At 41.5% G+C, this 27,685-nt stretch overlaps 1 protein-coding gene across 18 annotated transcripts in view; it reads right to left on the minus strand.

The window, feature by feature from the left end:
- CSGALNACT1 (chondroitin sulfate N-acetylgalactosaminyltransferase 1) overlaps positions 1-27,685 on the minus strand; it is a 342,341-nt gene that overhangs the window by 95,275 nt on the left and 219,381 nt on the right. Inside the window, exon 4 of one of the 18 annotated variants that reach the window (XM_047856678.1) lies at positions 692-826. The exons of the other annotated variants lie outside the window; for them this stretch is intronic. The gene's annotated coding sequence lies outside the window, so the exon portion shown is untranslated. The remainder of the gene's footprint in view (positions 1-691; positions 827-27,685) is intronic. 18 annotated transcript variants of the gene reach the window in all.

Below are 27,685 nucleotides of genomic sequence, written 5' to 3' on the forward strand. Positions count from 1 at the left end.
CATTCTCTCGATGCTGACAATATAGTAAACAATAATAGCCTCATTAACTTTATCTGATATTCACTTGCTATGTCTCTTGCACAAAGAGAATTCTTCTTCTATTATGCTTGTGATGTGCCTCTTACATGTACCATTATGTTACCAAAATAGTTTGTTTCTCAATTTTCCTTAAAAATTCAATTCCAATATTCCCCTTGGCCCAAGGAGTCTCTCTCCTATAATTTATAACAATACACAGTTATTAGTGCTAAGTTTAAAGTGCATGTTTAGCCCGGGAAGCCTTTTCTGTCTGATGAAAATCTTGGGATTTGTATAATTACTATAATTCTGTGATTAAAAACATCTCAGCTTTGGTATTCAGGCACCTTGCTGTTTTTAATGAAATCTCTCAGATGAACTCATTATATCCAAGTATCAAATTACGAGTGAAGACATGTTATCACGTTATTCTACCATTTTAAAGACTTTTACTTTAAATGGGTGTCATTAAAGACAAAATAAGCAAATCAAAAAACAAAAATTAGACATTCAACATTACTTATTGTGCCACGGAAGCAAAGTGGGCCATCTTTCTAACAGATTTTTTTAATGGAATAATTGCTACATTTTCATAATAAATTGAAATCATTTGCTTAACGAAGCAATATATTAAAGCCATGGCTAAAGAAATTTAAAACTGTACAATAATTACTTTGTTCGGTTCTGTAAAGCTTTTTGAAGTCCAGCCCAGCTTTTGAATTTCACTGGTGTAAATTCCAAGGTTATTTGAAATTCCACTCTTCAAGATGTAAAAGGACAAAAAAACAGATCCTAGGAAGAAATAACTCTTGAAAAGAAATAACAAAAAGCCATAAAAATTACTGCCAAAGAAGAAGTGATGAATTTTTCCTTTTAAATGTCAGGAGCAGATATTACATGTCAGAAACAAAGTTCTACATCCTTTAACAGACAAAATGTTTTCTAACTCTTCTTGCGATCTAATCCATAATCAAAACAGTAACAACTGGTGAAACTGTAGAGGCTCAGAGTGTACGCTTCCTGAAGTCAGGAGGCTTATGCTTCTTGCTTCTCCGGAGACTTCAGCATTTTCATCTGGCAGCACAGAACGTCATTCATAAGAGCACATGTTACTTTCACCAGCTCTTCCACATACAGGTAAGAACACCTCAATGAGACCAGACCAAACCGCTGAGCTAAACCTGGAGGTAAACCAGACCCAACATCGAGCTAAAAGGCACCTTGCAATCTCTCCCTATCTCTACAGGGGTGTTAGGAGAATTAAGAGTTAACATTTATCATGTGTTTACAGACCTACAGATGGAAAGCACCATGTAATTACCAAGGACTACTACAAGTTAGAGGTGACAGTGAAAATATAGCTTTATGTGATCACAGCAGCATTGTTCTACTATTTTTAAAACTTAGAAAAGGCATCCAGATTTTAGACTAGTTCAGTCTTTGGGGGTAATGGGAACAGGGAAGGAGTGGAGAGCAAGCTGGAGTGCTGTCAATAACCAATTTTAGAATATTGGGGGGAAGAGAGATGCATATTCTTTTTTTTTTAATCACAGAAGATCCTTGTGTTCATCAGATTTCTTGCCACTGACATTTTTTAAATCTTTTTTTAAAGATTTCATGTTTTTAATCTCTACAGCCAATATAGGGCTCAACCTCACACCCCAAGATAAAGAGTCACATGCTCTACCAACTGAGCCAGTCAGGTGCCTCTCTTACCACTTACATTTTTAAATGTCTGTCTTTACTAATTGCTCTCCTCAATACTTTCCTGGCCCTGGTCAACTCCCCAAGGATGATTCTGTGATACATCTTGTCCAAAACACTGAATTTATTGACTAGAATGAAGGGACTATCCAAGCACAATGGTCTTGCTACCAGTCTTGCAATTCCTGGGCAACAAAACTACAGGGTAAAGGCTTCTTTGTAGTCTACTACAAAGGCAAAACAATGCTGAAGAGCAACGCTTTCTAGTATCCACCCAGGTCTGAGCCCACCTAAAGCAAGGTTATTCCCCAAACTCTCAGAATGGAAAAGCATTCTCAGTGCAGACTGGTGTTCCATCATCGATGGGCCAGAATCACCCTAATAGCTTTCTCCCTGGAGTATGTAGATGGAGGAATGTTTACGGAATCTACAGCACTTTCTGAACGTTTAAGCCACAGAGTCTGAAAGACACACCGGGCCTGTGCCAAGGCATCCAGCAATGGAGTGGGTTTCTCAGATTCTAGGTACAAGTTATCTGATGGCTCTGACATCCTGCTGGGACCAGAAAGCATCCAGGACATCACTCAAATCTCCAAATAACCCAGCAGTAGGTCAGAATCACGGTGTACTCCATCTACAATACTGCTGTTACCATACTTAAATAGTTATTAAGCACCCGCTATGTTGAATGCACTCCTATAAGATGTTATAGGAGAAGATGAACCAGGCATAAATTCCAACACCAGCAGGTTTATACTGTGCTTAAAGCTTTCTTAAATGACTGCAAGCCCCAAATAGGCAAACACTATTAAAATAAATTAATGCCATGCTCCCACCTACCAAATGTATATGGAAAACAGGAGTGTTGAGAAGAATAAAATAATAAATTTTAAAATGACAAGCTTCGGGGGCGCCTGGGTGGCTCAGTCGGTTGGGCGTCCAACTTCAGCTCAGGTCATGATCTCACGGTTCGTGGGTTCGAGCCCCGCATCGGGCTCTGTGCTGACAGCTCAGAGTCTGGAGCCTACTTCAGATTCTGTGTCTCCCTCTCTCTCTGACCCTCCCCCGTTCATGCTCTGTCTCTCTCTGTCTCAAAAATAAATAAACATTAAAAAAATTTTTAAAAAAATAAAATGACAAGCTTCGAACTTAAAATAAATGGTAGAATCAACAATATTTGTTAAGATAAGATAGCCAAGTGGCTGCGGGTATCATTTCATCTTAGAGCAGAAGCTCTTGGAGGCTAAAACCAAGACAAGCCTAACTTTGGGCCAGAGTCCAATACTTACTCCAAATGGAGACAGTGGAAATTAGAAATTCTATGACTAGGACAGAAGTGGTTATTAGGATGGGTATGTGAACTTCACTCTACAGATTCCAGTGAACACTTTGGTCATGAGAGCTGTATACTATGACAGAGAGCCTGCCAAGATGTGTCTATTAATGGCCACAAGATACTTATAAATCACTAAGGACTCCAGAACAGGCCCCACTGATGAAATGCATTCAGGGTCAGCAGAGGCAGAAAGGACAGTGGTTTCATGGTGAGACCAGGTCAGGCAGCACTATACACTACAATGACAGACCTTGTGAGTGATAAAGGAAACTATTCAAGGAGTGGCAATAAATTCTACAAGACACCCCACCCTGTGTGCAGGCACAGCCAAAAGGGTTGATGGGGGAAAAAACAAGCAGTGTCTACTGGGCCAGGAAGTGGTAGACCAAAGCCCCAGTGCTGCCATGTGAGTCTCTTCCACTCTGGGACAGACAATCAGCTCTTTCACGGCAAGGGCATAAGCTAACCTTCGGTCAAAGGATTAGCCGTACTAATAGAACACAAATTGAGGTTATATCTCTTGGATAAACATGCCATCCTGGACATGTGTGGAAAAGGCATCAAGTACAGATTCTTATTCAGAGAGCTTCCAAATGCTCTAAAAAATGTGTATGTGATATAAATGTATCTAACACTGTAAGCTTTACTCAAACACATGGCTTCTTGGTAATTTCTTCCACTTCAGGCTAATTCTTCTGTGCAGGGCATGGTGGCCAGCTTCCAGTGTGACCCTCAACATTGTCTCCCTCTGGATTTTCATATCTCTGTGTTTGCCTCCTACATCATACTGTGGATTTGATATGAGTGACCGATAACATATGGCAGAAGTAGAGCACAATTCTGCAAAATTCAACAGAAAACAGATAAAAGCCGTTACGAGAGCTGAAAAACCCTAAAGCTCACAGCGCCTCCTCCCAGTCCATTCTGTTTACAGACTTTTCTAAGTTTGTTCCATCTGCCTTCTCTTAAAGGAAATGAGGATATACAACTAACTCCTGCAACTGTTTCGTTGAGTCCACAATCATCTGCCTCTTGCGCACAGTTAGTTTAGGGTTGAGGTACTTGCAAAGAAGTTAAAATGGCCTGAAAATGAGCATAAGGGCTCAGAATCTCCCTAAACCACATCCACCTGGAAGCATTAGAGCAAGATTTCTCAGGGGTCAGAGCTTTCTGGAATGCAGGTTACTTTTTTCCGTGAGTCTTTAGTCAGCACCTATTCTAGTGCCAAATGCCGAGGATAACCTCAGCTATGCTCCTGATAGTGAACCTACACCCGAAGCAAGGAGAGAAGCAGGCCAGTTATCACTGTCCAAGAATGAAGAGGTGCTGAAGCCGAATCCCAGAATGGGAACAGGGCTTCCACGCCAAGTTGACAATCAAACACCCAGAGTGATCTGTCGAATTGGCCATAAAGAATCTGAAGCATTTCTCCCTGACACCGGCTACCTGGCCTGGGCCTGGGACTATGCCTTCACACAGAAAGGAGTATACATGGACTGTGGCCTCGGTCATGCTGGCAGCTTTGCTGCTCTCTTCCTCTGACCTTGGCACTCAAGATCAGCAGTCTCCAAATTTATCAAACGTAATACCACATTCCAGGCAATAAGTAACTTTTGACATGTATGTAAGTATGGAAAATTACTCATTTAGAAGTTACATACAAGTTTTACAGTATTGTTGTATTATATACTCCCAAAACAGTACTCTTAAAATAATGAAATATAAAATTTTTTTGTTTTCTCACCTTGATGACCCTTCCTGGGCACCCGCAGGGACCTAGCTCCTGATTGTGCTTCATTTCCATGGGCTCCAGTCAACAGAGAATTCCAGAGCCCAGGGAAGCCTTGCTGTTCCCTTCTTAGAGGGACTGTCCTGCCTCTGGACCACACCGACTCCATCCCAGGGTCCCCAATACCTGCCTCCAGACCACATGCCCAGACCACTGCCAGGTCTCTGCCAGGAACACACTTCCTTCTCTTCCCAGAGAACTTAGACTTGGCCTTCAAGATGACCCTTGAGGGTCTGTTCTGTGAGGTCTTCCCTATAATCTGGCTCTGAGAACACATTCTCCAGCGACCAGCACAGAGGGGCCAAAGGAATGGGGATGATTACTTATCAGTTGAAAACTTCTTAGTTGAGAGTACCCTCCCACCCTCTCAACTCCACATTGGTCTCCTAAAAGAATCATCCTGATTCCTTTTTCCCTACTTTGAAGCACAAAAAATGAAATGTGGTAAAAGAAATTGGGATCTGCTAGTCGGAAAAAGAAGGCACAGAAGTTAATCACAACTGCACATGCCAACAACTCAGGAAACAGGTCTAAGTCTCTTGTTTTGATTTCGGTTTATAATTTGCTGGCGATGCTTCGAAGAGAAGAACTGATAGAGAGGGGCTTCCTGAATATGCACAGATTTACCATTCTCCCCGCCCCTTGCCCCCCCTTGTTACCTCCAACCTTGTTTCAAGGAGAGTATCAGGGGGTCAATCAGCATAGGTGGCAGCCATGGAGCCTGCAGAGTGAGAAGAGAGAAGGGCCCTAGCACAAGAAGGCAATCCTCAAGGGACTCAGAGTAAGCCTAAAGAGAACCTTTTCCCAGCAGGAAGGAGTCTCAAGCATATATGCAGGGCTGAGTCAGCTGCCAAGATGCCGCAGAGAGAGACCTGCCTCGTCTCCCTCTCCGGCTCAGTCCCACAGGGCTCTCCGCGGCTGGGGGAGCCGCCCTGCACCCTGAAACCAGGCCTCCAATACCCTTCATTGCTCATAATTACAACCACTTACTGAGCATTTACTTTGGGCCAGACATCACACTAAGCACTTTATAAACATTATCTCATTTAATCCTCAAAATAATCTTATGAGCTAAGTCGTATTATCCCCCATTAAAGATAAGGAAACTGAGACTTAGCGTAGTGAAGCAATTTTCCCAGAGTACACAGCTGGCAAGTGGCCCAGCCCGGTTTCAAATCCAGTTTGGTCTGGTGCCAAAACCCTGCTCTTACCCACTAGGCTATCCTGCTCATCACCTTTAATAATCCTGAACTGCTTGCTGAGGCCCGTTCCTCATTCTGCACCCAGCATATCCAATTTTTCTTGCTTCTTAACTCATAATGAGCCTTCTTATTTATGAGCTTGTCTAGCCCCTCAGATGTGCCATTAAGCACTGTTTCTATATAATTTTTGTACCTCCCCATTTAGCTGTGGTTTGCACTTCCACATCCCTTAGCAGCTATGCAAACTCACACTATCACTAGAAATAATGCCAGTCCCAGCCATGCCCAGCGTGAGCCTTGCTCTGGCCCCACAGTTGGGGCTGGGAAAAAATACCTCTGCAACACTTCAGTGCTTCCAAACAAATGCCAGGAACTTATAGCTACATATCAGGTTTAAGACAGCTCAACTAAAAAGCACTCTAGCAAGCAGAATTTTTAATCAACTGAAAGATGTTCTTCTTCGAAAGGAGTAAAAGAGACCATCTCTTGGTCAGTCAAGATGCTGGTGCTGGCTGGCAACACTATGGAATTCTTTCCTGCCAAACACTGATTTCTCACTTCTGTCCTCCCAAGCATGGCACAAGGAGATGCCCATGCAATGGCCATGCACCATGTGCCAACTAATAACCTCACGTGCGGGCCAAAGTCAGCCCTGGCATCAGTGGAGACTCAGGGAAACACACCTCCTGGGGAGACCATGTCCCAAGGTCACACAGCACAGCTTCCAGGGAAATGCACGCTGTTAATTAACAAGGAGGGGATTAATTAAAAGTGAGAAATGCTGGAAGCCAAGTACCTTCTAGCTAAGTAATAAGCATAGGTCCCTAAGCAGATGCCAGGCACAGTTGCTGAGTGGTAAATATCAGTTCCGAGGTAAGGTCAGAGGTGTAAATCATATCACGCCATGCGATGAAGGCTGAGGTGGCTGCAGGGTGGGATGGGCCCCACTTTAGTTATAGTGAGGGCAGCACAAAGAAGGAAACTGGAGTTCTCTCTTCCTGATAACATGATCCATGCACCTTACTAGCAGAGAGGAGAAGAAAGATGCGAAATAAGGTTTGCCAAATGCTCTACCACGTACCACCTAATGGCTTTAAAACATTTTTAGACACACAGCTCCCAGGGCAAGCTAAAAGTGCTCACCTGGGTCAGAGGCAGGGAACTGGTGTCCTTTCGGGCAGCCCTGGGAGGGGGTGGGGGGCGCCACTGAGGGCCACTGGAGAATCACTAGGCCTCCTGCATTACCTGCTGTCTCACCTAACCACATGTGAATCATCGATGCCTGTTCTCTAGATGACGAAACTGGGATTCGGGGAGACCGGTGACTTTCCCTCATAGGTAGCGAGCCCCACATCCCCAAACACCACCAGTCACCTACTTCAATCAGCCTGACATTGCAGGGTGTAGACAGAGCTATACAACATGTAGAATTAGACAAAACCAGCAAAGGGAGGCAATGCCCACAAGCAGGGCCACAGAGAAAGAGCAGGAAAGCTGAGAACACGTGCAGCAGGGGAAGCCCTAGAAAAGGACAAAACAGGCCTCTAAAGAGAGGTGGACCATAGATACCAGTCTCTCAATGTGCAAAATGGCACTATGACCTGAAGGCAAGAGTTGGGGGACATACCCAGCACTGTCTCCCCTCTCCATCCCGGGCCCCTTAGTGGGGGGACTCCCTGCTTTAGTGAAAATAGCTATGACCCAGGTGCTGGCCAAAGCCTGTTTTTCTCTGGCATATGTAGCCTTCTCATGGCTAGTGCGTGCTGCCTTCTCGGGGAGAGGGGGTCATTCTTCCCCCCACCCCCAGTCCTGAGCACCAGTCAGCCCATGCCGTGTGTGACTCTGGTCTACTGCAGTCTCATGAAACAAGGGCATGCGTGCTGCTGGCTCTCCATCTGGCATCCGAAGTCCTGAAGGAAAAACCACTGGAAACACCCTGAATCAAAAGGGTCTGACAGCTGTTCTCATGAATCAAAACATGAGTCTCATGTTCTGCTGGCATGTTTGGGGTAAGAAGGGTTAAGAAGAAAACTGCTACTTTTAGGCTGGATGAGATAAACAGCCTACCACCTTTCGGTTCTCCTCTTCCCTCCCCACCTGTAAGGGAGAGAGCAGCACACAAATGAGGGGCTTGCTTTTAGAAAGTGGTTATTACATAACAAGACTGGAGAAAGCACGGATTGTGCAGAATTATTTTAGAAACCCCATGAAGCTAGATCAGCAAAGCCTTCTCTCTTTGTGCCTTCCATCTCAATCTGGAAATAGAACCAATAATAGAGAAAAAATTAACAGGAGGATGTCCAACATTACACAAATACAAGATGTACTTTTCACAAAAATAAAACCTTGTGCTGATGGCAGGTAGTTTTTTAAGATTCTGTCCCACCCTACCACGTCTATGAGCGCCTCTTCTAGCCTTCCCTACCCCTTCTTCTAGCTGCCCACTCCCAACAGCCAGTGCTAAGCCTGTCCCTGCTAGGGGGTTAACTGATTATTAAGATATTATTACCTAAAATTATTTCAAGACATTGCTCCGATCAAGAAAGTTACCTGTAACAGACACTGTCCTATTTATACATTAAAACTAGATGGCACAGAGTACTTTCTTAATCCAAGTTTGTCTTCCAGTTTAACACTATGTAGCATTCTACTAACATGTTCTCTGTAGTACTCTTAAAATATTCCATGCTCTTGGGGCGCCTGGGTGGCTTGGTCGGTTAAGCGTCCGACATCGGTTCAGGTCATGATCTCACAGTCTGTGAGTTCGAGGCCCGCGTCGGGCTCTGCGCTGACAGCTCAGAGCCTGGAGCCTGTTTCAGATTCTGTGTCTCCCTCTCTCTCTGCTCCTCCCCTGTTCATGCTCTGTCTCTCTCTGTCTCAAAAATAAATAAACGTTAAAAAAAATATATTCCATGCTCTTTCTGTAAACTATTGCCTATCTAGGACTCCACTCTAAATGCATCTTCCTCCAACTTCTCTGATGTCTCCTATGAGGCAGTTTCCATTAACAGCATACCCATTTTGCAGACATTGGGGCAGAAGTTAGTCATTTGCCCAAGTCACCTGGCCTGAAATGGCAGAACTGGGTTTCCAATCCAGGCAGTATGTCTCTGTTGTCTCTACTCTTGATCACTGTGCTACAAGGCTTCTCTATAGTTTGCTACATGCTCAACAGAGGAGTGTTCAAGGTAACAGGCAAGAGCAGAGAGAAGGCTGATGTAGGACCACACCATTCACAGTGCTGGATGGGAAGGAGGCAGGAGAGGAGTTGGGACAGGTTTTATAACAAGGAGCCCCATGTAGAAGACAGCTCTCACCAGAATATGACCATGCTGACATGCTGATCTCACACTCCTGGGTTCCAGAACTGTGACAAATCAATGCTTGTTACTTAAGCCACCAGTCTATAACACGAAATTTTATAAGAGCAGCCCTCACAGTCTATAACCAGCCCTTGTGTCACAACAGGGGATTTAAACTTTATTCTATAGGTGATGGTTAGATAGCCATGTAAGTGTTTAGATAAGAGAGTCATATGATCAGAACTGAATTTTAGCAAATGGGCAGATGAGATGGGCTGGAGAGGGAAGACTGGCATTAGAGAGGCCAGGTAGGAGCCATTCCACCACTACAGTTTCTAAGGGATGTGGAAGCAGCAGCACTAAATATGGGGGAGGGCAGATTCAAGAAGTATCCCTGGGTACCACCTCCAGGACTTGGACACCAATCAGATGAGGGAAAGAAAGTGTCCATCGAGAACAAGGCCGAGGGTTTAGCTTGTGTGACTTGGAGGCTGGAGCTACCATTGCAAAAGCCAACACACTCAAGAGAAGATTTAGCAGAAAGACGAGTTTGGTTTTGGACATGTGGACATAGCCATGGAATGACAGGTAGAGGGGGAGGCCTTCCGAAGGAGGTCCCCGCCTGTGTTCTTCGAATTGTCTGCACAGGCAAGTGCCTGCTATGCCAATTCCTGTGCCTTGATAAGACTTCACATTTATGTTTGTTTTGACCCTCTGAAGCACTATCTCATCCCCTTTTACCCTATTGGTACAGCTCAGTGGTTGAGAGGACAGGTTCTAGGGTGCAGACTATTGATTCCTACAGTTATTTGGCTTCTCCCAGCCTTTATTTCCCAAACACAGGAGCACAGAGAGGTCCGCGGTCCTTCTGAGAGTAAATGAGATAGTGCATGTGAAGTGCTCGGCATAGAGCCTGGCATGAAGCTAACATGAAATCAGTGTGAGCCAAAATAAGGCCAAAGCCATAGATATAAGCCTGACACTGACATTGTTTCACTGATGAGAAAAATTAACCAAGGAGGAATAGCTGATTTTATACACATTTACCGCACTGGCATAAAGCAGTCAGAAAGAACTAGGACCCAGGGTGCCAGACTCCTGGTCTCTTTCCTCTGAACTATACTTCCAAAGTTTCAAATCAAAGTAATTCTCTCACATCCTTACTATCCCCCCAAAGCCCAGTTTGTTTGTTTGTTTGTTTGTTTGTTTGTTTGTTTGTGTGTTTCTTTGGAGAGAGAGAGGGAGGGAGGGAGGAAGGAAGGAAGAAAGGAAGGGAGGGAGGGAGAAAGGAAAAGAAAGGGAAGGGAAGGGAAGGGAAGGGAAGGGAAGGGAAGGGAAGGGAAATCTGTAATGAATCTGAAAAGTTCTCCCCAAACTCCCATTTATACCAAATAGTACAGATCTCACCAGGTTATTAGGGGAGTTTTAAAAGGCAATTGCATTGAAAGGCTTAGGTCAGTGTCCAGGCACACTGGAAGGACACAGGAGTGGCTTTCTTTAGCTTCTTCAACACCGTTTGGGCCTCAGGATAACATATTTCAGGGCTGTGGACATGAGATCGCAAGCCACAAAGTTTTCTGACCAGAGGACTGACCACACGGACCTAACTTGACTATCAGACCTGCCAAGTCACTATTACAAGGATGGCAGGGTACTGTTTGGGAGAAATCTCAGAACTTCCTAGGATACTTTTGAAATGCAATTTTCCAGTAGCTCCAAATGATATGAATCAATATGCTAGTGTTCTGATTTCACCTGCTGGTAGTAGAGATATTCCTGGGGTTCAAAAGAAAACTTCAAATAACAATAAAAGCTGCTTCCAAAATAAGGCCTCAAAATGTCTCTGGTAAGAAGAGTTCCCTGATTCCTTCCTTTGACTATACATCATTACCATAACAGCTCTCAGTTCAAAGCTGCCCAAGACGGGCATTGAATGCCTCTTCCTGAAAGATAAATTAGAATATTATCCTTCTGATGATGTCCGTGAGTCTGCAACAATTGCTATGGTTCCTACACCTGCACTACATAATGTCAAAGGAGCAAAACAAACAGAGTTTCGTCCCAGGCTACAGCGACCCCCATCCCAGCAGGTGCCTGTGGCAGATGAGCAGCTGTTCCGAAACCACCATGTGTTTGGTCTGCACCCACCGGGCTTTACAGGAAAGGCACATAGGACTCTCGTAAGCAGCATATGCCCCATAACAGCATGAACACAGAAAATAATTTTTTCTGAAATTCTGCAGTAATGTTCCAATTAAGATCAATTTTATCCACCCATTCATCAAATGTGTATTGAATGTCTACTATGTGAAAGGGGCATGTAGACTCTGGTAAAGGATAAGGAAGAGGGTCAATTGTCCTCACAAGGGTAACGGTCCCCTGGGAGGGACAGGTATAAAAATAACTGAGATACTAGGGGACTGTGATCGATCATTAGTATCGCAAACAAAGTGCTGCTCTGGCTCAGAGCAGAGAAGGACTGTTTTGGTAGGAAGGGCCAGAGAACTTTAAGATGAACTTTTCAAGGTGAATATTATTTATTAGATAGAAAGGGGGACATTTGGGAGAATCCCAAATGATTATGGATATGAAATAGCAGATCTAATGAAGGGTTTTCTAGTCCCACCCTAATCCCACTACTAACGCACCTTGTCTTAATTTCAAAAAGGGAAAAATTTAGAACTCTAAATATTCACCATTTTATTGATGTTATTTAATATTTTTCTAAAATTTTTTTGATCTGATCGTGTTTCTTAGTGTTCAAATATCCTTTTTCAGATGCCCCCAGGCAAGGTGAAAATAAATGCAGTGGAGCCTGCCACAGGCCTTATTTATTTTTTATATAGCTCCTTCTGTGTAGAAAGAAGACTTGGAATTCTTTTCTTGGCACCAAGCTAATGGGTCTCAAGATTGATATAAATGCAATTATTCTGTGGAGTAGTGAGTCTAAGGAGGGTTCAGCTTTTAATGAACATCACTTTATCTCTATTAAAAGCCTATAATGAGTTTAGACTTTTCAGGACTTTCCTCAGCTGCAGTGGGCTAACACTGTTGCTTGCCAACGCCTGGCAGATGTTTATCTCTAACTTTCTGTCTCAGTGATATGACTGGCATAAGCGAAATCACAATAAAATGAAGGGTACCTTTGTCACACATTCTACTGTTTAAGAATCAGACAAAAGCAGCCGAAAAGACCACAAGGAGACCATCTCCACTGCAGACACTTGTGAAGCAGCACGCCCACTCTCAGAAGTGACCTCAGAAAACTACAAACAGTGCCAAACACAAACCGGCCACATTTTCAGACCCCATTCTGAAAGGAAGCACCCCCTTGGTATGGAAACTGTGTTCTTTGTCCAATTTATTTGTCAGGCCCAAGTCTTCTTCCAGGGCACTCAATCCTAGTTGCAAAGGTAATGAAATATAAGCCAATTTTCTTTAAACAAATGTGAAACTGCTTTGCAGAGTACAAATGAAAATACTCACAATGGGTGGTTATCATTACCGCTTTCATCTTCATTATGACTGGCTCTAAGAACTTGCAGACATTTCAAATATTGCTCAAGAAAACCAAATTAGGAAGCGATAATCAGAAAAAAACAAATCCTTGTTTACATAGGAATTGCAATTTAATCAAGTCTGTTTTCAGATCATTGGCATGTGCCTCTCTCCCCCAGCAATTTGCTCCTCCTGCCCCTCCCCCTCAGCAGTGCCATCCTACATACGGCACCCATCCCTTAACCTGGTGCTGGTGTTCTGAGGGGCCTTCCTCGCAGAGCCCTGCCCAGACAACCACACTCAGCACTCTCTCCCCTCAGAGACAGGAGGGACAGCTGGCAGAGACTGCTCAGCATGCAGGCTGGCTCTAAAAGATGAGCTGAGACCACCATAAACCTGGATCAGAAAGTTTTAGTAAGAGACTGAAAAGGAAGTTGCCAACTGAGAGCATGGCAGTTAGCCCTGACAGTGTAGCTGAGTCACAGGAATACTCAAAGCCAATACTGAGCACCTTGTGAGCATCAGTGGGGTGAGACCAGAGGCATCACTTCTCTGCTGCCAGTAGGGCCCACTAAAGCCACTCCCCACCTCCCACCCACCTGTCCCCTGAAATACCAGGGCTCTAGCGAAAGGACATGGGACTGAGAGACAGGAGCCCCATTTCTATCCCAGATGCTTGCATTCCCTTCACTAGGAGGGTGGGGTAGCCATTTTGCAAAGGCCCTTAACTTTAAAATCATAGATAAATTTATGATTTACAGATAAAAACTATAGACAAAATTAAAATGCTTACTTGGCTGATAATTATATTACTTAAACTATTAGGAGTCACAACCTGTGACACAGTTAGTCAGAAATGAAAGTAAACCATTGCTGAAAATGCCACGTAATTTAATAGGAAAATGTTGTGTACTTTAGAAACTTCAATCTAAATAACTACTTTACTGAAATGCATCTCGAGTACAGTAAAATATAACCAGATTTGAAAATACTTGGCTTACTCTTTTCAATACTAAAATTACCAAACCTCTGTTCAATCCAGGACCGGAAAAAATATTAAACAAAGTCTTTAGACAATAAGGAGCTTAACAAATATTTACTGAATATTCATTAAGTACCAAGTCTAATTCAAGGTATTAGATATCTATCTCTATCTACCAATATAGATAGACATCTACCCATGTCTATCAATATAGATATATATCTAACCATATACCTATAGATACATAGACATAAGATCAAAGTACAGATACTTAGATATAGATGTAGCTCAAGATATAAAGATGAATAAAGTAGAGTTCCTGACCTCAAGGAGTTTAAGATATCGTGAAGGAAACAGACACATGAACAGATAAATCAATGAACAAATTAATTGCTATGATAGAGGAACAAAAGGTAAGAAGAGATCAACATAGAGCAGGAGCATTCAATCCAGCCTAGAAGGTTCCAAAAAGGCTTTCTGTAGGAGATGACACGTGAGGTAGGCCTTGAAGGAAGAGTATAGCAATGAAGAAAAAGAATGGAAGAGTATTCTTAGCAGAAATAACCGAATGGCAGAGCTTAAAGGCATGAAGCAACATGGCGCATGTAGAATGTGCAGGTGGATGGTGGTGGCTGGAATGTGGGGTAAAGCTGTAGGATCAGGTTGTGGGAACCTGGGATGCTGAATTCAGGGAGGAGATTATGAATTTGGCCTGGGTCATGTTAAGTTGAAGTGCTCTGAAACATACAGGTGGAGATGGGGAATAAGCTTATCAGAGAGGAAGTCTAGCCTGGAGATACAGATTAGGGTCATCAATATAAAATGGTCATCAAAACCTGAGAGTGAATGAAACAACTTAGGGAAACTATAGAGTCAGAAGCACATCTGGTTCAGAATCTGTAGAAACTCCAACTCTGAATGGCCAAGAAAGGGAAATGAACTTGTGAAAGAAGACCGAGAAGGAACTTCCAGAGCCTAGAGTTCACTGTACTGTCATGAACTTGGAGACAAAGGCCTTGAGTGGGTCGGCCTAAGCATTTCCAGTACAATCCATGATTGAGCAGGGAAGTCTGCCTATCCCTGGTCCAATATTAGGAAGCTCATTTTCACCACATTCTCAAACTACATTCCCCAAACTAACCTTATAATTAAGCTGGTACTTTGGTCTCCATCTGCCTGACTATCGTTTCTCAACTTGTTCAGAACTGAGAAAGGAAAATAAAAACAAGAAAGTAAAAGAAAGAAAGCAATTCCTGATGTTCAGAAGCTGCCCCAACACTCTTATCAAGGCCACATATTCTCCTATTAGACATAAACCATCTCAAAGAATACCAGTCTCAGACAAGGTTATTCTGAGACCATGATAAAAGAAACAAAATAAGTCTACTTCATCATTTTGTCTAATCACAGACAAAAACAAAGTCAACGTGTCACCCACAAAATATCAAACACCTCTTTCTCAGCCAAAATGACTGACAGCTACTTAATGTAATGTAACTTACCAGTTACATTATCCTTATTCTAGCCCCCCATATAGGTGAGATTTATTGAGATACCTAATCAGAAAATTACACCTGCTCTCTGACAGCATCTACCCTAGAGCAAGTGTCCCCTTCTTCAGATTCTCTTGTAAATCATCCAACTAAAACCCAAATCCATATAACAGGTTCTCTCTACCTTTTACTGAGATACCCCATGATTCTCCACAGTGTGTGTTCTCACCTGCTGTGATGAACAATAAACCCAGCATATCGAAATACTGCATTCCTAATGGTCTTTGGCTGGAGGATACTGATAGAACTCAGAGCTTCTAAGACCCCACAAACACCAAGATCAGCAGAGTAGTTATCTTGTAGGAGTGGAGAAGTTGAATGTGACTGGGGAGAGGAACAAAGCCTTTGGAAGCTCTTTAAGGAAATAAGTATCAGTGTTGCTAGGATTTTATTTCTTAAACTGGGTGGTGAGTCTATGGAGTTGTCACACTCTTAATAAAATGTTTAAGTCTGAAAATTTTAACAATATACTTTTAAAAAGAAGGATACAAGATGAACCATGTCAGATACTGTTAAGAAATCCAGTAAGCCGAGACCTGAAAGCATACCACTGGGCCGAACCACATGGAGATCACGGGTAACTCCGTGGAAAACTTGTTTAGTGGACTGATGGGTATGAATGACATAGTGGTATGGATTCAAGAGTAGGAAGGAATTTGAGACAATGAGTACAGAAAACTTTTTCAAGAAGTTCAGTTGCACAGGAGAAGAGTGAGAAGGCAAGTAACAGCCAGAAAGGTGTGTGATGGGGGAGAAGCCCATGACATCCACCTGAGTGACAACACCGCCAGGCCTCAGCTCAAGGCAGGTGGCAAGTGGGCAGGAGCTGAACCTTGAAGAGGAAACCGCTTCCTTCTGCTTCATTTGACTTTAGGATTTGAGCCCCGAATAACATTTAATTGACTATCATCACAAACTGAACTTCCCCAGTACTGACTATAAGTATCAAGAACAGGAGTGAATGAAAAGATGATAAGGGAAAATGGTGTCAATGCACTAAACCCCCAAATGTATACACATAATTTCATTATATCTGCAATTCTTTGCTTTACTAACAAAGGTAAGTCATAGACTTTGCATTTATTTGTTCAGTCTCTACACTTATAAATTATAATGGCAATATATAAAATTTACCGTAATTCAGATGCTAAACTGCTTCCAAAAAATTGTGGAACCAATGGTGAGGCTGAAAAGGGCAATCATCCACAAAGTTTGCAAGACTATACATCTCACCTCAAAGATATTCTGAGAAAGGCATTGGGGAAAATAAGAGTCACACAAAATGAGTGAGAAGAGCAGTTTTGTTCACAAACATTGCACTGCAATCTAGCATCTGTAAAGCTACTGCTTCCAGCACAGCTGACTGAGGCTGAGCCCTACTCTCTTGTACTTCATGTAACTGAGGACAGCTGGGCTCAAGTTCAAGCCTGGAACTTTAGCTATGCTCTGGGTTCGAAGAACCCAAAACAGTGGTTACTTGGTAAAGCTGCCACTTCCTACTAAATGAAACGAAAAACCTTAGACTAATTCCATAAAGCCGGAAACCTGTCACAGACAAGGTTATTTTCTAAATCATCATGACATGCTACTGAGGGATCAGATATGTATCGTCTTTATTTTAGAGATGAAAAACTTAAATCCCCAAAGCACAAGCTTTCTAGATGAATATAAAGTAATTACTTAATCAGCCTGCCAGAACATTCATTCATATCTACACACAATTAAGAAAGGAAATGGATGTCAAATGCAACAGATATTAATTTTTCCAGGCTGATCAGACATATACTGGATTAGTGAAGAAACTCCAGAAAGCACTGCTCAGCCCTAACCAGGTAATACAGCTTTGAGTGGATCACTTCATTTATTTAACTTTTCTTATTTGGGAAAATTCTAGGGATGGACTAGATCATTTCTGACATCTCTCTAGACAAAAGTTATGATTCAGTGGTATCTCCACATACCCTTCCCACCACCGCATACCAACTAAGTAACCCTGGCAAATCACGGACCTTCTCTAAGTTTCCCAAGTATGAAATGGTGGTAAAAGCTTACTCACCTCTAGGCAACTGGCCTGAACACCTCACCTCTTCAGAGTGTAGCCAAGGTGAAATTTTATGTCAACTATGACATGACTTCTTTAGAAGAAAAGAACTTTATTTTCTATAACTGAATTTAACTTTGCTTTCATGCCCCAAGTCTACATGGAGCAAACTGCCTATCCTATCCTGTTCTGGTGTGCTCACTGCAATCCAGTGATTCTTTTCAATCAGATTCAAATGTTTCTGCATCAGGCCCTGTCTAGTACAGAGCTCAACCCCTTTCTAGCAGATAGTGCCCAAAGGTTTCTCTCGCCCACGCCTTCCCTTCACCCCCCACCTAATGCACAGGTGCTTGGAAGGAGAGGAAGAGCCAATCCCCTCAGAATCCCTCTACTTTCTGGCTGCTGCCTGAGTTTTTCCTTTCCATTCTCAAGAAAACAGTCCTGATGTCACATCCTGCATGGACACTATGGTTTACTATAAATTCTGTGTTTAGACTGTCAGCTTTGACTCCTAGGAAAGCACAGATCCTTTTTTGTTGCTGTGCTGTTTCCTTCTTTCTCTCAGCAAAGCTTTGCTTTTGGAAATAGAAGATGCTCTCAGATTATCTCCCTATGGATCTTAAAATAAACTTTCGTTCTGATTCCAGAAGCCCAGTCATAGCTGTTTTATACAGCCAGTATCCACCCTTCTCCAGAAACAATAAAGATCCCAGTTACAATTGATGGAAAGCTGTAGGGCAACAAGCAAAAATTAGGGGTTAACTGGGAACAAGAACAGGTTCGTCTGGCATTTTCTAAAACATTATCCATGCTACAAAAGCCTTTTGTATATGTCCTCTCTTTTCTACTCCCTTAAACATCTCTCTACTTTAGGTTCTGATCACTACAATAGAGTTTCCCACCCCACATCCTCCTGGACAGCTGCCGTTATGGTTTTACTAAACTCACAGCTTCAATCATGATTTTAAAAAACACGGGCACCTGGGTGGTTCAGCTGGTTAAGTGTCCGACTCTTGGTTTCAACTCAGGTCATAATTTCATCATTTGTGAGTTGGAACCCCGCATCAGGCTCGGTGCTGACAGTGCAGAGCCTGCTTAGGATTCTCTCCTTCTCTCTCTGCCCCTTCCCAGCTTGTGCTCGCTCATGCTCCCTCTCTCAAAAATAAATAGCCATACATACATACATACATACATACATACATACCTGGAACCTCTTTATGCTGCCTTTCTATGTCCCTCCCATTTGGATTTCTCCTACCTGCCAGTCTTCCTACCAGAGCCCAGTGATAAGAATGCTCTGATGACAGCTGGTACCTCAAGAGGTGGTGAGCTCTCCATCTCCATGGCTGCACATGTTCAGGCTGGTTAACCACTTAGCAGAGGTGGCCTAGAGAGTTAGGTATCAGCTCACATGCCTAGACTCGGAACCACCTCCCCCCAGGGCGGTGTGCACACATACCCTGCCTTCTCTCTAGTGCCACTGAGGTCAGAAATAAGCTGTTTGTCAATTGTACTGGGTTGTTTCCAAGTGCCACACCTTTGCTCACACTGTAATTTTGCCTAAAATGGTAGTCTTTTCTTTTTCATTCCCAACTTTTAATAGACCCTTTTCCAAATCCTACTCCTTCTTTGAGACTTAACTCAAGAGGCCAGATTCTTCATGAAGTTCCTCTCTACTGCTATATATTCTAACCCAATTAGTCTTCAAGCACTTTGATTTCATCTTTCTCAGGCTCATATCATGTCTCAGATCATATATTTTTATGTACTTCACATCTTTCTAACAGATGGTAAGCCCTTTAAGAGCAAAGATTGGATCTTGCCATTCTGTACATCAACAGCATAGAGGGTACAGAAGAACATTCAATTCTGATTTGCTGAGCGACTATATTTTAATTCTCCTTGCTGTGGGAGTATAGAAGAAAATTTTAAAGGAATATGCAATCTAATTGGGGAGGAAAGATTATATATATGAAAAACAAAACATAAATGGAACTTCTTCTGAAGAACAAAATGATAAGATGTTCAAAACCATGAGGGGAGGAAAGAGAGAATCTTCAGTGTTAACCCAAATACAGCCTCCAAAAATTTCTGGCAAGTCTCCCCTTGCCTTCGCCCCTAGACCAAACCAATTGCTCTGAGGTACTCAGAGCATCTCTCTGAGGTCATCTCTCCTTTCAAAGGTCTAAATTTGGGGTAAGTATAATAATGAAAATGTATCCTTGTCCATGATGTGTGAAAAACAGAATAAATTTGGGGGGAAAAAAATCACACCGGATATTAGTAAGTTCATAGCTGTATATAATATTCAGCTGCATAAGAGTAGTTATATAATAAAGAAGCAAATTCCAGAGGAATCAAATGCCACTCCCTCACATGGCTGTAGATGGTAGTGTGTAAGTGGAAAACACACCACCGAGCAAGACCCTGCAGAAGTCATTAAGCCAGGGGCCAAAGACTAAATGAAATCCTCCAAGAACTATTTCTTGGCAGAACTAAAGGCAGGAGGAATAGAAAATTGAATCACAAATGGAAAAGCCCCAAGTGACCCAAACTCACTCACACATATCTAAAATGCACGGAAAATGACAGTTTAAAGAGGTATAAAAAATGCCTGGAAGAAATCAAATAATAATAATAGGCAGTTTATTGGAACTAATCCTGCATGTGGCAATAGTTTTTCCTCTTCAAGAAGGGAGTTTGTAATCCAAACAGTTTTGGTGATTATAACAATATATTTTGTGTATAACCACTGCACTTCACAATATTTCTCCAGAAAAGAAACTTCAAATCCCAGAAACTCGCTAAAATATACGAGGTGGCTGACATGGCCAAAAGATGTGGCCAGGTTAAAGTAAGTGAGGACAGAGTTAGCAGCGAGGACCACAGGAGTGGTTAGAAACAAGAATAGCAAATGTATAAAGCCATCTGTGGCAAGGAAAGGAACATGTATAAAGAGATTGGTTTCTAATGTATTTGACATTTTTAAACCTATTTCCAAATCATTAGGCCTGTGCCTATTATCTACAAGTAAATGACATCATATAATCAATAATAAAAGAAATATTCTGTCTCATGATTACTTTTATGAAATTATTAGTTAGGCTTTACAAATCTCAAAAAGCCTACAAAAAAAATTTTAAGGGTATTTTCCTAGTACCTCAAAGAAGGCTTTATCATCCAAGCTGCTCCTTAAACTATCTCCAGAACCAATGGTCTGAGACAACTTAATAATTTACAACTTCTGTTCCAATGAAAGCAGTAAAAATGGGATAAAGGTTAATTACTATTTAAATTTTTTTAATGTTTATTTATTTTTGACAGAGAGACAGAGCATGAGTGGGGAGGGGTGGAGAGAGAGGGAGACACAGAATCTGAAGCAGGTTCCAGGCTCTGAGCTGTCAGCACAGAGCCCAACATGGGACTCGAACGACTATTTAAAGCAGAACTTCTTGTAATGGGTAATTAATCAACTGAATTCTGATTAGAAGATTTAGAAAAAATATATATATATTCATTCTCAAAATCACTAGTTCAATTAAATGTCTATTAATAACAACAATAACATTTTAAACATTTCTAGTCATTTAGGAGTGCCTGGGTGGCTCCGTCGGTTAAGCATCCAACTTCAGCTCAGGTCATGATCTCACAGTTGGTGCGTTCAAGCCCTGGGTTGAGCTTTGTGCTGATAGTTCAGAGCCTGGAGCCTTCTCCAATTCTGTGTCTCCCTCTCCCTCTGCTCCCCCCCGCAACTCGCACTTTGTGTGTGTGTGTGTGTGTGTGTGTGTGTGTGTCTCAAAAATAAGTAAATGTTAAAAAAAATTAACATTTCTTGCCACTTAAACAATAAACCTACTTTAACAACTAGAAAGTAAGACTTTGTTTCTTATGACTGAGGTAAACATAATGTTCCAATTCAATTTCTAGAAATTCAAAAACTAAACAGGATTCCAAATGTGGGATGATGAGTTGAATTCATGTATTGAATCTAATGTAATATACCATATTAAAGGCTATAGAAGGAAATCACATACTCTTATTAATTGATGCAAAAAAGCATTTGACAAAATTCAACATTCACTCATGATAAAAACTCTCAGGAAACTAAGAACAGAGGGAATTTCCTCCATTTGATAAAGAGTATCTAACAAAAACCCTACAACTAACATTATACTTAATAATGAAACACTGAACTGGGAATAAAGCAAGGATGTCCATTTTTACAACTCTTATTAGATCTAGAAATGAAAGTTCTAACTAGTGTAATAGTCAAGAAAATGAAATCTAAAGCATATAGATTAGAAATGAAGAAATAAAACTGCTCATATTTGCAGTTAACATGATTACCTATGCAGAAAATATAAAAACAGTGTCCACATACTATAAATGAACATGTGGATACTGAAGTTAAAAATACAATACCATTTATAATCACTCAAAAAATTACAATATTTAGGTGTAAATCTAATAAAACATGACCTGCATACTGAAAATTACAAAATGCTAAGAAAAGAAATCAAAGATCTAAATACAGTTGAACCCTGAACAACACAGGTTTAAACCGTGTGGGTTCACTTACATGTGGATTTTTTCCCAATAATTACACCACTGTACTGTAAATGTATTTTCTCTTCCTTATGGTTTTCTTAATGATAATTTCTTTTCTATAGCTTCCTTTAATGTAAGAATACAGAGGGGCACCTGGGTGGCTCAGTCTTAAGCATCTGACTCTTGGTTTTGGCTTAGGTCATGATCTCACTGTTGTGAGTTCGAGCCCCAAATTGGGCTCCATGCTAAGCATGGAGTCTGCTTAGGATTCTCTCTCTACCTCTCCCTCTACCCTTCCTCTCTCCCCTCTCCCGCACAAGTGTGCTCTCTCTCTCTCTCTAAAAATGAAATGACAAATGTAGGAATACAGAATATAATACATATAACATACAAAATCTATGTTCATTGACCATTTATGTTATTAAGACTTCCAGTTAACAGCAGGCTATTAATAAAGTTTGGGGGAGTCAAAAGTTATACTCAAATTTTTGATTATACAGGGGATTAGTGCCTCTAACCCCTGTGTTATTCAACGGTCAACTGTAAATGGACCCATGGGTTGGAAAACATATTCGTGGATTGGAAGACTCAACATAGGAAAAAACATAAATTCTCCCCAATTGATATACAGATTTGATGTAATGCCTATAAGAATGTCAGTAAAATATTATTACACATATAGACTAGATTATTCTAAACTGTATATGACAAGGCAAAGGAACTAGAATAGCTAAAAAAATATTGAAAAAGAAGAATAAAATGGGAGGAATCAGTCTAACCACTTCCAGAATTATTATATAGCTACAGTAATCAAGACTGTATATTACTGACAGAGTGACACAGAGACCCAATGAAACAGAATAGTGAACCTGAAATACATCCAACTGATATGCCTGAGTGACTTTTCACAAAAGTGCAAAAGTAATTCAGTGAAGAACAAACAGCTTTTTCAACAAATGATGCTGGAGCAATAGAACATCAATAGTTCTCTCTGCTCCCAAAAAGAATCTCAACCTAAATCTGATACCTTATACAAAAATTAACTCAAAATGGATCACAGATTTAATTGTAAGATGTTAAACCATAAAGCTTTTAGAAAAAAATATAGTTGAAAATCTCTGGGATCTAAACCTAGACAAAGAGTTCTTTGACTTGACATGAAAACATAATGAAATATTGATAAATTGGACTTCATCAAAATTAAAAACTTTTGCTCTGCAAAAGACATTGTTAAGAGGATGAAAAGCTACAGACTGGAGGAAATATTTATAAACAACATATCTGACAAAGAACTAGTATCTAGAATATATAAAGAACTCTCAAAACTCAATAGTAAAAACACAAACAATCGGATTAGAAAATGGGACAGACATTTTGCCATGGTGGGAAATCAGCCAGGAAGCCAAGGAATTGATCTAGGTAAAAGATTCCGGTAGTTGGATGAGGATGAGGGTAATGGACATGAGCAGAAGTGAATGAACCTGAGCTTTCTGTTGGATGTAGAATTGAAGGACTGGGCAATTTAGATGGGGAAATGAGAAGAAGGTGTTAGGGTAACATGAGCCATTGGATGGTTTAATTACTGAGCTGCAGGAGACTTGGAAGAGGTACAGGCTAAGAGGAAAACCATTGAACTGTGCTTTGAGCAGGGCAAGTTAAAGGTAACTGTGAGAAGTTCAGTGGATATGGCAGAATTTGCATAATACTTTCTGCCTATGCTTGGGTAGGGTTATAAAGTAGGTCTCTACCCTTGTCCCCTTGCTCCCATGATGCCCCCACACTGATTCGCCATCTCTCCCATGGACCGACCCACCAAGCTCATTCTTGCCCACAGGCTTGTTCTCTGCCTGGACTAAAACCCTCCTGGCTCCTTTGCATTTGTCAGGTCTCAGCAGAGACATTTTCTCTTTAAAGACCCTGTGCTGGTCATACACCAGAAAGTAGTACTTGACTCCCAGGCACTCTCTCTGACATTTGTTTCATTTTCTTCATAGAAGAAGCTATCTGAAATTATCTCATTATTAACTTTCTTCTTTACTCTCTGCCTTCCCCCACAAGAAAGTTAAGTCTATTAGAACAGGAATATCCGGTGTCTTATTCTCTGTGGTCATCTTAGTGCTTAAAACAGGACCTGGCATTTAGAAGGCATTGAATAAATACTTTTTGACTGGAAGGAAGAGAGAAAATTTAGACCAAGGCTTCCATAAATCATGAAAATCAGGAGGACTATTAAGTAGAAAAATGTCCTCTTCCAAATGTCAAGGAATATAAAGGAACCAAGACTGTCCTGAGAAATATATGCTTCCCAGATTAAAGGAGGTGGTAGTCCTACTACATAATCTACTAGCCATACCTGAAACATGAATAGAGATGTGTAACAGACAAATTTTATTCTTAAGAAAAAAACCTGAAATGACTGATATTAGAAATGTTAGCCATGGTGATTGTGATTCCCCTTGTCCCGTTCTATGATGTGATGTCCCTCCCACACCCACTGCTGAGGGCATGGTTTTGGGTTGTCGAACACAGATGGCCAGTGAGATGTCCTTGAAGGGCAGGAAAAGAAAAGAAGAGACACCTAGGAGGTAGCCTGGAAATAAAGTTGTATCAAGGGTGGTGGTAAGTAGCTGGGCACATCGGACTCCTCTCTCTTGAAGAAACAGTGGATTAGTCAACTGGTTGGTGGAAGTGACACATACATAGACACAGAAGGAGTAGCAAAGCCACAAAACACTAGATTAAACATCACAAATTCCTGATGCTAAAAAAGTAATAAGACAGCAACTCTAACAAGTGTCATAGATCTTGAAAAATGGACATTTCTGGTTTCCGTGAGATTTGTGTTTCCCTCATGTGGTTCTTTAAACTATCCCAGCCCCACATGTTATTTGGAAGTTTGTTCCTTGCTACCAAAATAGTCTAACAGCCTAAATATGCAACCAAAACAGCATGCCCTATTGAGTTAATTATGGTCCTTCCATCTGCTGGGTTGCTGTAGAGATGCTTAAAATGATTGTTAGAAGGGCTATGTAGTAACATGGATAAAAGCATTTAGACTATCCTGTCACCTGAGTCAGGATAAGATAGGGCTTCTATCCTCTCCCCTTCCTCCCTGGGTTCCCACCACACTGGCCCACTGATACAAAAATGATGAAATTTGAGTTCAAAGCTTCTGACCCCTGGTAAATCCTTATAAATCGGTTAGTGAATAAATGTTTGCACTGTGATTATGACTGAGAAGAGACCATTACATAGAAGTAAGAGACTGGAAGGCAAAAACACCAAAATGAACATTTTCAAACTTCTTAACATGGTAGGCGAGGTTTTTGTGATCTGATCTCCAGTAACGTTTCCTGCCTCAACTCTCAGTCCTCACTTCTTAGATTCTGTGCTTCAGCCATACTGATTTATGTCACTGATTTCTCAACATGTCATACTTCCCCTCACCTGTAAAACTTTGTTCATCCTCTTCCCTTTCCTGGAAGTCTTTCCTCACCTCCCACCACCTCTGAATAATCCCTATGCATTCTTCATCAGCTTAGATGCCACCTTCCAGAAAGCTCTGTGGGACCCTCCCTTACATTGTGCTGCACTTGCCTGTGCACTCAACCCTCCCACCCCCCTGTCCCCAGACTGCAGGTCACTTAAAGAAAGAACTGACCCGGGGTGCCTGGGTGGCTCAGTCGGTTAAGCGGCCGACTTCGGCTCAGGTCACGATCTCGCGGTCCGTGAGTTCGAGCCCCGCATCGGGCTCTGTGCTGACAGCTCAGAGCCTGGAGCCTGTTTCAGATTCTGTGTCTCCGTCTCTCTCTGACCCTCTCCCGTTCATGCTCTATCTCTCTCTGTCTCAAAAATAAATAAACGTTAAAAAAAAATTGAAAAAAAAAAGAAAGAACTGACCCATATTCATTGTTGCCCCCACTGTAAGTCATGCCATTCATCAGTACATTGGCACAGCCATACATACTTTCTCTGGGTAGTAGAGTAATAAAGAATTTTTGCTGTTGTTAGTTTGGTTCATACATATTTTTAATATTTATTTTAATAAAAATTGTATTCTGTAATAGAAAATAAGTATAATTCTTGAATGTTTTCATACTCCTATTCCTTAAAACGAGTATCTGGACTGGATGGAAGAGTGGAGGGTCACTTTTAAATGAAGTCCCGCTAGGCTCGTGTCAAATATCGCTTTTGGCAGTTCTCACTTCAATCTCACGGCATTTGACAGAAAAGGTCTTCAGTTATCAACAAATACTGGAATGGAGACAAGATGCACTTATACAAAAGCACATCTTTTGAAACTGGCATAGGCAGATTTTATTATGGAAAATATTTCCTATCCAAAGAGATTGTCTAAGTTTTGATGGAAGGAAAAGGAGTATATAAATGACAAGGAAGGGGGCGCCTGGGTGGCTCAGTCGGTTAAGCGGCTGACTTCGGCTCAGGTCATGATCTCTCGGTCAGTGAGTTCGAGCCCCGCGTCGGGCTCTGTGCTGACAGCTCAGAGCCCGGAGCCTGTTTCAGATTCTGTGTCTCCCTCTCTCTGACCCTCCCCCGTTCATGCTCTGCCTCTCTCTCTGTCTCAAAAATAAATAAACGTTAAAAAAAAATTTAAAAAAAAATGACAAGGAAGTGTTCTGAATGTTCCCTTCTGTGAGCCACTTGGTTTTGACAAGAATTTTATTCTAAGTATCCAAGAAAGAAGAGAGAAAGCACAAGGATACATACATGTGCATGTGCACGCGTACACACACACACACACACACACACACACGTGCTCACACACACACTGATATTGTTCACTGAAGCCTATTAGATAAGCCCAAGGAAAACCATTTATATTCCCTATGAAGAAAACACTGTCAGTCAAATGAGAGCTGTGTGACTTAAGCCAAATCAAGAAGGGAAGAATGTTCATTTCATAGAAGATTTAAACTGTGTTAGTGGCAAAGGGATCATTAAATCTTTTCAACAGCAGGTTCAATGGCATGGTCCCTGTGACAGCCTCCCAGGCCCCAGATCTCCCAGCCTATCTTCCCCTTTCCTCCACAAGTACTTTCTCCCTCCCTCCTTTCAACCTCCTCGGGTTGTGAATGACACCTTGTGAAATCCTAATGGAGTTACAGAGACAAGGGATGATGATTAATCTCTATGGGGGAGTTTTAAGAATCTGTGCGGAGGAGCAAAACACATTCATGTCTCTTAGTATGAAGGCATATAATAGGCAGCCTCTTATGCTAGCCACTTCTTCACCATTTTGTCATTTTCATTTATTTACCTACCTAAAACTTCTTAATTCATTTGATTTTTAAGAATAGTTGTTATTCAAAACAACAAAAAAAGAAAACATAATTTCTAAATTATTTTAGTTGCCTAAATGACTCTAAAACTGTTGGGTTGATTTTATAAAAGTAGCAGTTGTAAGCATTTTATGAAGCCATTCCCTAGATTCCAATTCTGTTTCCTGATAAATCCAATTTCATTTCCTACTTCAACAATGAAATATCAGACAGGTAAGAGCTACTCCAAGAATATCCACCCACCAGTGAGCTAGTTCAGCAACAAGCAGATAGCATGGTCTAGGCTAAGCAACTGGCAATAAAACCAGTTTAAACTGCCTGATGCCCAAATCCAAGAAATATAGAAGCAGTCACCTGAATATGCAAAATGTAACCCAGATTATGACTGAATTGTAATTTTAAAAATATTAGG

Source organism: Prionailurus viverrinus, chromosome B1, assembly GCF_022837055.1.
Source record: "Prionailurus viverrinus isolate Anna chromosome B1, UM_Priviv_1.0, whole genome shotgun sequence".
In the NCBI taxonomy this organism is placed as follows: Eukaryota; Metazoa; Chordata; class Mammalia; order Carnivora; family Felidae; genus Prionailurus; species Prionailurus viverrinus.